At 41.0% G+C, this 13,942-nt stretch overlaps 1 protein-coding gene across 10 annotated transcripts in view; it reads right to left on the bottom strand.

The window, feature by feature from the left end:
• Positions 1-13,843, bottom strand: part of LOC138986346 (zinc finger Y-chromosomal protein) — a 73,029-nt gene extending 59,186 nt beyond the window's left edge. For 4 of the 10 annotated variants that reach the window (XM_070365627.1, XM_070365632.1, XM_070365628.1 and 1 more), the window contains exon 1: positions 13,414-13,842. The gene's annotated coding sequence lies outside the window, so the exon portion shown is untranslated. Of the gene's footprint in view, positions 1-11,021; positions 12,434-13,096; positions 13,370-13,413 lie in introns of those variants that run through there. The other 6 variants (XM_070365635.1, XM_070365633.1, XM_070365634.1 and 3 more) reach the window with 4 other exon arrangements.
• Between the last annotated feature and the right edge of the window lie 99 nt (positions 13,844-13,942).

Raw genomic sequence — 13,942 nt, 5'->3', positions numbered from 1 at the left:
AGTCAAAATGATTGCCCAGAATCCAGAAACATACCCCATCACCAAACACCTGAGACTGAACCATGTGCAAAGCAGTTCTACTGGGCTCCCTTACCCTGCTGCTCTCTACCTAGGTGCCCTTTTCCAAGAGTCTTTTGCTTTGTCAGCACATGTCTCCTGAGACATTTTTTTCCTACTGTTAGACAAAAGCCCATTCTTGGGGCCCTGAAGGGGGCCCCCCTTCCTACAACAAAAGCATTAACTAGTATTACATTGGATGTCACAGACTCTACAGATACTCTCAAATATTAGATGAACTATGACTTTACACACCACTAAGAAAAACTACTGCTAAGTAAACTGATATAAATTTATCATAGCTTAAAATTTTATAATACATATTGGGAGTTCAGTGTGTGAAAAATTAACAACGTAAATAAATTCATTTAGAATATTAAAACTTTTTCACATCTCATTCAGGGTCCTACTCTGGCTACCCTTTCTGCTCAAAGCTATTCAATATTCATGTTTAAAAATAACGTTCTCCTGACAACAATGTTCATAAATACTCCTTAATTATCATTTGTTGAACTTCCTTTCATGTCAAAGTCATAAACTTTAATGATAGTACTATATTTTTTGACTAAAATCATCATTTTTGCTGAAGTTAAGCAGTTACCATTCAAACTGGAAATTTTGTAATAAAAAGACAATATATTATCATTGTATCATACGATACACTGACTGAAGTATGAAACAATGAAACCACGCTTACTGCTTTTTAACTTATTTAAACTCTTCGAACAGCAATTTATTCTACTTTCACTGATAACTATCTGACAGGTAGCAGCAGCATAGCTATTTTCCAATGAAGAGATACAAAATGAACAGTTTCTGAATACTGAGGGTTGTGATAAAGTATATCATGTACGATTTTTGAACCGCAATGATTGTAAGACCATATCAACTGTAAAACACATTTCAATTTCAGAGATGTTGACCTTTAAGGGGGAAAGACACCTCAGAATCTGCAATGCATTCATGCATGTAATACTACAAGGTTGCATAATTAATTTTTGCTCATCAAAACTGTTATAAATTATAACCAGAAATTAATACATTTAAAAAACTGCTATTCCCTAACTCTGTGACAGTTATAGGCTATATAACTATTCCCTAAGAATACACTGTTATAAAAAATATAGTTAACAAAGGTTTGCAAGATACCTATGACAACCAACATATAGCATGGTATACCTTTAAGCAGCATAAATTTAGATTCTGGAGCCAGATGATAAAATTGAACTCTACCTCCACTAAGATTAAGCATTTCAATGCCCTGAGTTTCAAACTTTTTCATCAAATTTAGGACAAAATATTATGTACTGAGAACACCCAGCTTTATGTTTTCAGTGCCAAGGGTCCAAGCTCAAACCCTTGGTCTGAGAACAAGGACCCTTCAAGGTGCAGCTTGGCCAGAAACAATGCAGGCCACAGACATTATCATAGGGAGTTAATATATGAATTTGAAAAACTGTACTAGTAATGGGAGGCATCCTTGGTGGCTCAAAAAGTGAAGAATTTGCCAGAGACACAGATCTGATCCTTGGGTAGGAAAGATACCCTGGAGGAGGGCACGGCAACTCACTCCAGTATTCTTGCCTGGGGAATTCCACGGACCCAGGAGCCTGGGGGACTACAGTCCATAAAAATCAAAGAGTAGAACATGACTAAGTGACTTAAACCACAACCAAAGAACAGTGCTGACACAGTATGTGTTTAATGGCAAGAGAAAAGATTATAATAATCATGAACAAAATGTTATCAAAGGATATTAAAAAGACTATGGAGGAACTTTCAAGATGGCAGAGAGAAATCTCCCAATAAAAACATCAAAAATTCATCTGCATGTGGAACAACTCCTCCAGAACACCTCTTAACACTGAAGACAACCCCAGCCTTCCAGAAAGGCAAGCCAATCTCCTCAGAATGAGGTAAGGTGAAAAATAAAGATAAAAGAAGACACAAATAATTTCAGGACATGACCTGCACCTGGGGTAGGGAGTCCTGAAGGATGAAAAGTTTCTGCACACTCAAGTTGGGGGATAGGGGGAGCTTCAGAACCTCAGAAGGCAGTGTAGGTGCCTGGAAGGCAAAAATGGAGAAAACTAACCACAGAGATCACTGCTGAGCAATACTTCTCAGCAGAGAAATACTTCTCAGCAGAGAACTGGCTTGCACTCCCGGGCTGGGTACTCAAGCTCAGGCTTCAAACCCCAGGCAGAGGACTAGGGTTGGCTGTTGTGAGGATATTCTGAGGAGCTAGTACGACACAGCTGTTGGAATCCAGGGAAAATCTTAAGCATTCCAGAGAGACAAAAGATCATTGCCATGCAAATGTTCTAATTCCATATGCTTGTAGAATGCAGGACTCAACCTTCAAGAGTACTGTAGGCCGTAGGGCCTCAGTGGACTATGACCCTAGAGGTAGATTACGCTAAATCCAGCATGAGTGACAGAGGCAAGACTATATGGACTACAGATTATGATCCTAGAGGAGAGATCACCTCCATGGCCACCTGACAACTGCCAGGGCCAGTGTGTGGGCCTGAGGTAGAGAACAAGAGGTGTGCAATCTTGACTCCAGGGGCCATAATTGTCACCAAGCCGTGAGCCCATACCTTCCTCAGAGCCTGAGGGGCTCAACTCTGCTGACGGACCCACAACCTGCAGGCAACTCCCCTGGGAAGCCAGCCACCTGCCTCAAACCACGGTGACTTCCGGCAGTTCCTGGCCACACCAGACACTACGCACACCACTGTGTCTGCTGTCACCCACGCTCTCCCCAGTCCAGTTGAGCACCTGAGCCCTAATATGTTGCTGCTTTCACCCTCCTAAGTCTGAGTGAGGAACAGATATTGGAGGACAGTCCAAGCAGACGCATGCCACAAACCAAGCAGAAAACCAGGGGCTGGCTATGTGAGCAGAGGAGGAAGGGAATTCACTCCTGCAGCAGACGTGGGGGTTAAATCACCACAATTAGCCTTAGACTGTGGACTTTACGGGCAACTGTGGATTTGGGAGCAAGTATAAGCTTGAGTAAGGCAAGATCTGAGTTTGAACTGATGCTACACTGCACACAACAGGTACAGACACCTTCCTAGATACACTGGAGGACTTTCTGAGTAGGCAAATTGGCAGGAGCACACTGTGTGGACAGGTCAAAGAAGAATTATGAGGACATTCTTCTTACTAACATTGTCTACACATTTTTCTCTTTTTTCATATGGTTCTAATGCAGTTCTTCTTTGTTTTTAAAATACTGCATTGGCTTGCCATTCCCTTCTCCAAAGAAGCTTCCAGACCCAGGAGTCAAACCCTGGTCTCCTGTGTTGCAGGCAGATTCTTTACCCTGTTTGAACTACAGGGATGGGGATAATATATAATATATATATAATTACATTATCCAACTTTGCGACCCAAAGGACTGCTACATGCCAGGCTTCCCTGTCCATCACAAACTCCTGGAGCCTGCTTAAAGTCATGTTCATTCAGCTAGTTGGTGATGCCATCCAACCATCTCATCCTCTCTCATCCCCTTCTCTTGCCTTCAGTCTTTCCCAGCATCAGGGAACCTGTCCTGAATATTCATTGGAAGGACTGACGCTGAAGCTGAAAACTCCAATACTTTGGCCACCCGAGGAAAGAACTGACTCACTAGAAAAGACCCTGATGCTGGGAAAGACTGAAGGCAGGAAAAGGGGATGACAGAGGATGAGATCGTTGGATGACATTACCAACTAGATGAACATGAGCTTAAGCAAGCTCCGAATGTTGGTGATCGACAGGGAAGCCTAGAGTGCTGCAGTCGACTGGGTCACAAAGAGTCGGACATGACTGAGCGACTGAACTGAACTGATGGGAACAGACAAGTCACTTTCATTAAAGGCATACATGTGCTCATATACACTATAAATTTGTTGCAAATACAAAAAACTAGTAATTTTTTCAATTGAAAAAGGTAAAGGAGAAAGACAACTAAAACAATTCTGAAAAAAATATATAGTAAGATTTTATTACAAAATTAGTTTTAAAAACATTGTGTACAGATATGAACAGATCAATGGCACCAAACTAGAGGAATTTTATACTTGAATTACAAATCAGTGGCAGAAAGGTTACTGCATTAAAAAAAAAATAGAATCTAACATCAAAAATATCAAAAAAATTTTCTAGATATGCTAATAATCTATACATACTTTTTTAAAAGAAAACTTTAAAGAGCTGTGGCAGGCAGGAAATTTATTGAAGATGGAAAAAACAAAAGTTACCCAAGATTTCTTCAAAATTATCTATTAAGTTCCACTCAACAAAATGTTAGAAACAAAGCTAAAAGAAACTCACAAACTGAAAGAAGGTTATCTGCAGTATAAGTAATCAGCAAATCACTTTTACACAAACATAAAATTAAAACTTTGAAATCATTAAGAAAAATGTGTCAGTGGAAGGTAGCCAAGATGGAGGAGTAGGAAGACCCTCAGCTCAGCTCCTCTCACAGACACTCCAAAATTTTATCTATTTACAGGGTAAGTATTGATAAGAAAAAACTGAAAGATTAGCTTCCACAACTAAAATAATATAAGGTAAAAACTATGAGAAGACAAGAGAGAAGGGGTGGATATACAGAACCGTCAAGACATACACATATCCAGAAGTGGCAGGATAATCACAACTGCAAAACTAAGGAAGAAAGAACTGAAGCACCACATTAGGCTTCACAGCCAGTAACTCTTGCACTGGGAGTACAAGTACCCAGGATACTTCGCTTTGAAAGCCAGTGGACCTTACTTTAAGGACACCCATAGAGCTATAGGAAATAGACTCCCTTCTTAAAAGGCACAACAGAAGCAGTAGTTTGAAAGAGTTTGAAAGACACCTAGGTCCGAACAGCCTGCTGATACCTAATCTTGGGAGACAACCCCAGAGAGGCAGAAGGCAAATGGGAGCTCAATCTGGAGACATAATCAATGGAGGCACCCATTTTAGGGAGCTTTGTTCTACCATGCAGTAGTGGTGCTGGCAAGAAGCATCATTCTGAAATCTTCCTTCTAGCTTATTAGCACCATGACCTGGCCTGTCCACCAGTCTGGCAGCACCAGTACTTGGAAGTTTCATGCTAAGGAACTAGCCAGGAGGGGACAGAGCCCCACAACCAGGCAACCAGCTACCATAAAGTTGTTGGGCCTACAGCCGTCCTGGGAACTGACTCCAAATAAGTGCATCAGCACTTAGCATGAAACCCCAGACTGGGAACCCCAAGGGACTTCACAGCCAGCCATCCAGACCAGGGCCTGCCTACACCAACTCTAGGATACCTAAAGTTCTACTACCAGAGACCAGGGACTCAGTTCTGCCCACTATGGACCAGCACCAACCCCAAGACCTGCAATACTCCATAGCTATATGCCCCTATAAAACCAGACACATCTATTGAGTACCCAGCTGTTTCTGTGTAAGACAGAGCCTGGCAAGCAACCAGACCTGAGGCAAGCATCCCTACCAGATGACCCATAGCAGTCACCCTGGCTTAACAAAAGGACTCACATAGACCACAATGGGAGCATGCATACAGCGTATAGTCCTGGTTAACCAGACAGGAGTCAGCTCTGTGGGGATGCATAGAATATCTCCTAAAAAAGTCCACTTATCCAAAGTCAGGAAACATAACCAAACTGCCACATGCAATGAAGTAAAACCTCAAGGGGAACTAAACAAATTGGAGACAGGCAATCTACTCAATAAAGACCCAAGGAAATGATCACAAAGATGATCAAACTTGGGAGAAAAACAGATGCACAAGTGAGAAGTCACAAATTTTTAACAGCCAGGAAATATAAACAATGACCAAACAATAATACAACAATGGTAGAAAGAGTCAACAGCAGATTAGATGATACAGAGAAACTGATGAGCTGGAAGAAACTAGTGCAAATCACTCATGCTCAACTGAAAAAAGAAAAAGCAATGAAAACAAATAAGGATAACTTAAGAGTCATGTTGGATAACTTCAAGTGTACTGATACTCACATTACAGAGAGTCTCAGAAGAGACTGAGAAAGAGAGCACAGAACATACGTGAAGAGCTAATAGCTGAACTTTCCTAACGTGGGAAAGAAACAGTCACACAAGTCAAAGACACAAATAGAGTCCCATAAAGAATAAACCTAAAGAAGAAAACACCACAAGTTAAAATGGTGAAAGTTAAAGACAAAAACATAGTATCAAAAACAAATCATGGGGCTTCCCTCATTGTCCAGTGGTTGAGACTCCACGCTCCCAGTGCAGTGAACCCATATTCAATCCCCAGTCAAGGAACTAGATCCCACATGCTGCAACCAAGAGTTCACATTCCACAACAAAAGATACCAGTTGGTGCAACCAAGTACTGGTACAGCCAAATAAGTAAATATAAACAAGCAAACTAAATAAAACAGTTACATACAAGGGAATTGCCCATGTTTATATGACTAATCTATAATGGTAAGAATAATACAATTGGGAAAAGAGAACCTCTTTCATAAAAACCACTAAGAAAACTGCACAACTACATCCAAAACAACCAAACTGGACTATTCTCTCACATTATGCACACATTAAAAAAACCCTCAGTACTTTTAAAGATCTAAAGGTAAGACCTGAAACCATAAAGATTCTAGAAGAAAACACAGGGAGTAAGCACTTTGACACCACTATTAGTATTTTATACACATATTTTCTATCATATGGGAAGTAAAAAGAAACAAATCTGGAATGACATTACACTCTTAAGCTTTCTCACAACAAAGGAAAATTATCAACAAAATGAAAACGTCCCTAGCTGAATGGAAGAAGACATTTGCAAACGATATACCTGATATGGAGTTAATGTCTAAAATGCAAAAAAAAAAAAAAAAAAGTCACATACCAAAAAAAGGGAGGAAAAAACCAAACCCATAAACTACTCAATCAAAAAATGGGCAGAAAATCTGAATAGACATTTTCCCAAAATACAGTCAACATACACACAAAAAGATGCTCAACATCACTAATTATTAGAGAAAAGGAAATCAAAACTACAATGAGATGGCACATCCATCAGAATGGCTAGTACCCAAAAGACAACAAGTAAGTATTGGCAAGGATGTGAAGAAAAGTGAACACTTTCGCACTGTTGGTGGGAATATAAACTAGTACAGCCACCATGAAGAGAATAATGAAGATTCCTCAAAAAATGAAAAACAGATCTGCATAAGACCCAGCAATTCCACTCCTAAATATTTATTGAAATAAAACACATAATTAGAGGAGATCCATATACCCCTATGCTCACTGTGGAAGTATTTAAATCAGCCAAGTATAAAAAGCATCTAAGTTAATCCATTAGATGAATGGATTAAGATGATGACTGGATTAAGATGTAGCACATCAGCCATATACAAGAACAGAATTAAGTACTTCCATTTGTGACATGTATAAACATAGAGAATATCATAATTAGTAAAATATCACAAATACTGTGTGATTTCACTCTTATGTGGGATCTAAAGAAACAAATGAACAAACAAAACAAACAAAAAGAAAAACCGTGACAGAGAAGAGGTAGTTTTATGGGTGAAAGATGGAAAATAGAAGCAAACAGGTGAGGGAGATTAACAGGTAATACTTTCAGCTGCAAAATAAATGAATTATAAGTATGAATACAGTGTGTGAAACAGAGTCAGTAACTGCAGTATCTTTGTGTGGCAACAGACTGTAACAAGACTTACTGTGATGATCACACTGGAATGTAGTGATTAAGCAGAAACATTATAGATTGTGTATCAAGGATCCAACATAGTGTTGCAGGTCAATTATAACAAACTCACAGAAAAAGATCAGAGTTGTAGTTACTAAAGGCAGTAGTTGGGGGAGTGGGAAGTGGACAAAGGCAGTCAAAAAGTACAAACTTCCACTTACAAATAAGTACTAAGGATGTAACGTACAGCATGACAAACATAATTGAACTCTGCTGTACGTTACATATGAAAGCTGACAAGGGACTAAATCCTAATAGTTATTATCAGAGATAAAAATATATTTTTTCCACTTACTTAACTATGTATCTGTGAGATGACTGGTATTCAATGAACTTACTGTGATAACCTCAGAGAAGGCAATAGCACCCCACTCCAGTACTCTTGCCTGGAAAATCCCATGGACAGAGAAGCCTGGTAGGCTGCAGTCCATGGGGTCGCTAGGAGTCGGACACGACTGAACACTTTTCACTTTCATGCACTGGAGAAGGAAATGGCAACCCACTCCAGCGTTCTTGCCTGGAGAATCCCAGGGATGGGGGAGCCTGGTGGGCTGCCATCTGTGGGGTCGGACACGACTGAAGCGACTTAGCAGCAGCAGCAGCAGTGATAACCTTCTCATAGTACATGAAACTCTGTTGCCTTAAACTTACACAGTGCATAATAAAACTGGAGGAAGACAAACAATGGGTCATGAATTTAAATGATCAATTCAATCAACAGGTCAAATACCCAGTTTAAAAAACAAACATATATATATATATGTATATAAATAAATATACAGCAGCTCCACATGACCAACATTCTGTTGAATGGAAAGTTTAAGCAACATTTCATTTAAAACTAATCTATAACTTACTAATGCTAATGTAACATTTGTACCAAAATATTTTCAGAAAAACTGAATTCTCTGTAAATCTAATGTGCAGCTTGAGAGAGGCTGCTGTATTTCTCTATCCACTTCCTCTTTGTTCTGCAACACAACTGGTCATATTGGCCTCTGAAAAACGCTACTACACACTACTACACTACAGTTATAGAGGAAGGAGAGTAAAGAAGTAAGTTCTTAGTATTTTTATGAAAAAACGTAAGTTATTCTTTCACAACACCCTAAAAAAAATTAAGATATCCCCAGGGGTTCCTGGACCACATTCCAGAAACCACGAATCTAGACCCCTGTGTAACATTAAGTGTCTTGCAAAAAGTGACTGTGTGACTTAAATAAAAAATACTACATGAAACATTTAATGGGACACATTTTCAGTAAGTGTAAAGCACAGACATTGTTTTGGGTATACAATGCCAAGGACATCAACTGCTTCTAGGGGAAAAAAAAGAACTGAGATTGAGGAAAACAGTTTAACTGAATCCTTTAAAAGGACTTATTTTACAAATATATACATATTTTATAAAATGTACTGAAATAAGGCTTCCTTCAAAGCTCAGTTGGTAAAGAATCTACCTGGAATGCCCGAGACCAGGGTTTGATCCCTGGGTCAGGAAGACCCTCCTGGTGAAGGAAATGGCAACCCCCTCCAGTAGCCTTGCCTGGAGAATTCCATGGACAGAGAAGCCTGGCAGGCTACAGTCCATGGCATTGTCAAGAGTTAGACGTGACTCAGCAACTGAATCATCACCACCACTGAAAAATACTAATAATAATGGACTACCTTTTTTCTTATCAGCTTTCCTGGTGGCTAAGACAGTAAATATCCTCCTGCAACGTGAGAGATGGGGGTTCAATCCGAGGATTAGGAAAAGCCCCAGAAAGACGTGGTAACTCACTCTAGTACAAATACCTGTGAAATCCCATGGACAGCGCAGCCTGGTGGTCTACAGTACAAGGGGTTGCAAAGAGTCACACACAACTTAGCCAATAATACTTTCACTTTCACTATATTTCTATCAGGTGATGTGTAGGAGGGGAGTGGAGCAGGGAGGAAAGTCTACTCCTGGCTCCCATTTGAACTAAGTGCTTTCATGAAGTGGACACAGTATTTCCTATTATTTATACCCTGTCAAAAACATAACATACCTGTTAATCTAGTTTATTTTAATTGCAGAACTATTCAACTTTATGTAAATCTCTGCATTTAATCATTCAAATAACATTTAATGAAAATAATGTCAATATGCCAGATCCTTTTGCTAGGGAGACAAGGATGACTATCTGTTACAAGTAGGACTATTTCAAAGGAAACAAAATATGAACCGGGGTTAGAATAAATTTAATAGGAAATTAAAGATGTCTATGTCATTCTATGTGAAAAAGAAGAAAGGCTGGAAAACTAAAGGTCACAAACAGAAATCAAGAAGCAGGAATTGTTTTAGGGATTCCATGGAGAAACAGGTTTCCAACTTTTATAACACTGAGCACCAAACAGATGTCAAATTACATTTTACTGTAGCCATGTTAAGTACACCTGTCAAGAAGGCAAATGAGATACTCAAGAGGCAACTAGAAAAGCTAGGTGAGAAACTTAGGCAAGAATGTAAACATAATAAAGGACAGTAAGCCAGGGAAGAAGACTGGAGGAAACAAGAGAGGACTGATCTCAAAGGAGAGTTCATATTTAGGTTTGGAAAAGAACCATAGCTGACAAAGGAGGAACAACGGAGTTCCTGAAGCACAAAAATACTTATGTGACACACCAATTAATATACTGTGGAACAGTTTTGTATTTGGGAAACAATGAATTCAGAAATATGGGGGATAAAAAAGAAATAAATGATTTTTATAAGATTAGAGAACCCAAGAAAATTTTAAGGAGAAATGAATCAGCAGAATGTTAGGCTAGATATTTGGCAGCAAAAGAAAATGTATGAAAATCTACATAGAAATAGAAGAAAAGTATGAGGTTGAAGAGAACAAACTTTTACATCAAATGTCCATCTACGTTTCTCACCTACTTCAACAAAATTTCAAACACTGAGTTGAAAAACAATTTTTAAAGGTTACTGCCAATGAGCATAAATAACGCAAAGAAGATTAATTTGTGAGCATATAAATTAAAACATGGTTAGAGAAAGCATTCACAAAAAGCAGTTGATTTTTTTTTAAGGAAATGTTTTTCTATTTGAAAAACATACATAAATCCAAATAGTTGGCTAATAAAGTGTTCTGCCTATAATCAAAATCTACCCCTTTAAGCAAAAAACATTTTATATTTAATCGTTTCTAATGGAAATACTTTAAAGTAATACACGTACCTGTCTTCTCAATTAAACATATGAGTCTAACATACTCTTAATCTTGAACATCCGTTGTTGCTGTACTGGAACATCTGCTGCTGCTGTACTGTGCAGCATACAGTTCTATCTTCTTAAGAGTTGTTTCTCAGCTGTCAAGATATAAAGCAACTACTTCTACAATTTATGTTTGTCCTTCACACCTCACAAACCAGGCTATATTAGCAACCCGCTTCCCATCTGTCTCAATTAAGTTTCTAAAATTTTCTAAACCAACGGTTCATGATAAATGTGATACTCTTTCTTATAGAAGGAACACCATTGTTGCAAGTCTAGAAAACATGTTTTCTGAAACCTGCGTCTGTAACATTCATAAATTAATACACGAGCCTTCAAGCTTAATTTAGAGAAGAGTAATGATATTTTCATAAACGGAGTTCCTTTCACCAGTGGGAAGAAAGTCTGCACAAGGCTATATGACGGTCATTGTGTTCTCAGGAATTACTCGTTTTTAAACTGACCAAACTACTCCTGTAATTTTCAACCACTGTTAAGTAAGAGTTTGTTCCCTACAGAAGCCTATTTCTGAGCCAAACTTTAATTGGTGCTAGAACTTAGGACAGAAAAAAAAAAAAAAAGAAGATGCTAAGGAGAGATGAAATAAACAGCAACAGTACTCAGTAGTTTTTCTACTAACGAAAACACTAATCAACCTACTACCAGTTTCCATTACTTCTCAACTTTAAAAGTTCTGCAATGATTGGAGTCAGAACTGCTAAATGAACATGAAGCAGAGCATAGCTTTCCATCAGTCTGCAACTTTAGAATGAATCTACTTTTAATAATCTCAATTTCCAGTACTCCCCTACTTACACATCCACTCAAATCAAACTGTAATTTGTGGTGTCTTCTGAACATGGTTCATACTTAACATTTGCCCTTTTCCCACTCGTTAACTCACCTAAAAGTTGCACACATTTTCAGCAAGTAGCTTTGAAAATAGAGAGCCTCTTACTTCAGGAACCCCTTTCTAAAGTTGCAAATGAGGACTTCGTATCCCTATGAAACTCTAGCAGTGAACTCTTGCAAGCATCATCTCATTTTAGAAACTTTGTCCGTCTTTAGTTAGTACACAGCTAATTCACATGCGCTTCATTTTACCAATAAACCGCCCTACCATGAAGTCTAAAGTACAAAACAAAACAGAAAAATAAAAATAATTAAAAAAAAAAAGTACAAAACAAAGCAGCTATTACCGTAAAACTTTTCAAATAAAGCGAACTCTAGACAGGAGACTACAAGAACCCGTTAACACTGCATCACATTTATTGTACTTCAATAAGAAAATCCTATTTCCAAAGCTTAACATATAGCACAAAATCAACACTAACCGCTTAAACGCAGTTTTGCAGTAAGTTTCCCAGTTAAGGAAAAAAAGGCTTTAAACGTTGCTTTCCAGCAACTTGCATCTTGTGACCCAGAAAGCGTAGTGAGCCCTTATTTCCCCCATCAAATTTCATTTTTATTATTGAAAAAGGGAGGCAAATTTTGGAAAACCGTATGGAAGGCACTCCCAAGAGTCATAAACTACTGTACTTAAGTAAAAAGAACATTTCTGAGATTGTCATTTGCCTTGTGAAGGCCACTGGGTTTAATTACCCTCGGGGAACTACAAACCAGGGCGATAAGTCGCACGCTCGGGCTATGGGCGGTTCAGTCAAAACACAGCGGAAGCAGCCAGCCAATCAACGAACTACAGCAAACAACGCAGGAAGGTGGCGCTGCAGCGGAACGCCATGAGCCCAACCGTCCATCATGGCGACAAGAGGAATGGCCGCTTCCGGGAGCGAGCACGCCCCCTCCGCGCGCAAACGCCTCCGTGCCAGGCCTCTGGCGCCCGACACCGGAGCCGCCGCCGGCTCTCCAACCCCCCCTCATGGGCTGTAACGGAATTTTCTCTTCTGAGGTCGCATTCAAAATGGCGGCTCCCTCTCCCAGCAACCCCCTCAACCGCCCCTGCAACAGGCATAGATTCGCCACCATCTTGTCCCCCTCTGTCCCCCCCTTGTTGATATTTACATAGTGGCCTGCGGTACCTCACGCAGACAACCATCTCCTCACTAGGCCTAGCCCCCGCGCAGTGCCCTGGGAGAACTCGGCGCCGACCTACAGTCCCTCGGCTGTATCCCTGGCCACAAAGCAACTCTTCCCCAAGTCCCGCCCGTTTGCGGAGCGCGCGTCCACGCCGCGCTCCTCCCCTGCCGTAACTGCGGCCTCCTTGGGGCCTACTCGGAGCCGAAAACGACACCGCTCGGCCTAGCACTGAAGGGCGTCACACGCGCCGCCGCCTAGGCCGGGACCAGGCTTCCCACTCGAACTAGGCCCCGCGGCTTCGGCCGCGCCCCAGACTCACCAAACCCGGGTGCGGGCGGTCGGTGACGGTGGCGGGTGATGCAGGCCTGCCTTTCTCTGGAGCACTGGGCCGGGCTCCTACTGGTAGGGCGGGCGGAGGAAGGGAGGAGGGGCCGAGTTCGGAGCTGACAAAAAGCGGCCCAGCTCACCGGCACAGGCCCGCCGTCAGCACGTCACGTCACCGCCCGGGAGAGAGATCCAGGAAAATGCGGAAGGGTAGATAGGCCCCCCTGTCTCTACCAAATTGGTTCTTCGGCATCTCGTGTCGAAGCCATTCGGTCCCCGCAACCGAAGAGGCCCGTGACCTCGCGGCAGGATCTACGGCAGGGTCTGCGGTAGGGTCTGCGGCCGACCGTATAACAACGATCTTATTTTCTCCTCTTCCGCGCTCCCGCCCGCCGTTGCCACTGCCGCCGCTCAGATCGTAAAGCCCCGCGGAAACACAGGCGCTTCACACCTGGCCGGATCTGGTTCTACCCAGAGACGTATCGCGTCCCCACGCGGGTCCTGGCCCAGCTGCCTGCTTAGAT

The sequence above is a fragment of the Bos mutus genome, chromosome X, assembly GCF_027580195.1.
Source record: "Bos mutus isolate GX-2022 chromosome X, NWIPB_WYAK_1.1, whole genome shotgun sequence".
Taxonomy (NCBI): Eukaryota; Metazoa; Chordata; class Mammalia; order Artiodactyla; family Bovidae; genus Bos; species Bos mutus.
Note: the sequence above shows the minus strand (reverse complement) of the source record. Positions and strands in the feature narration are given on the sequence as shown.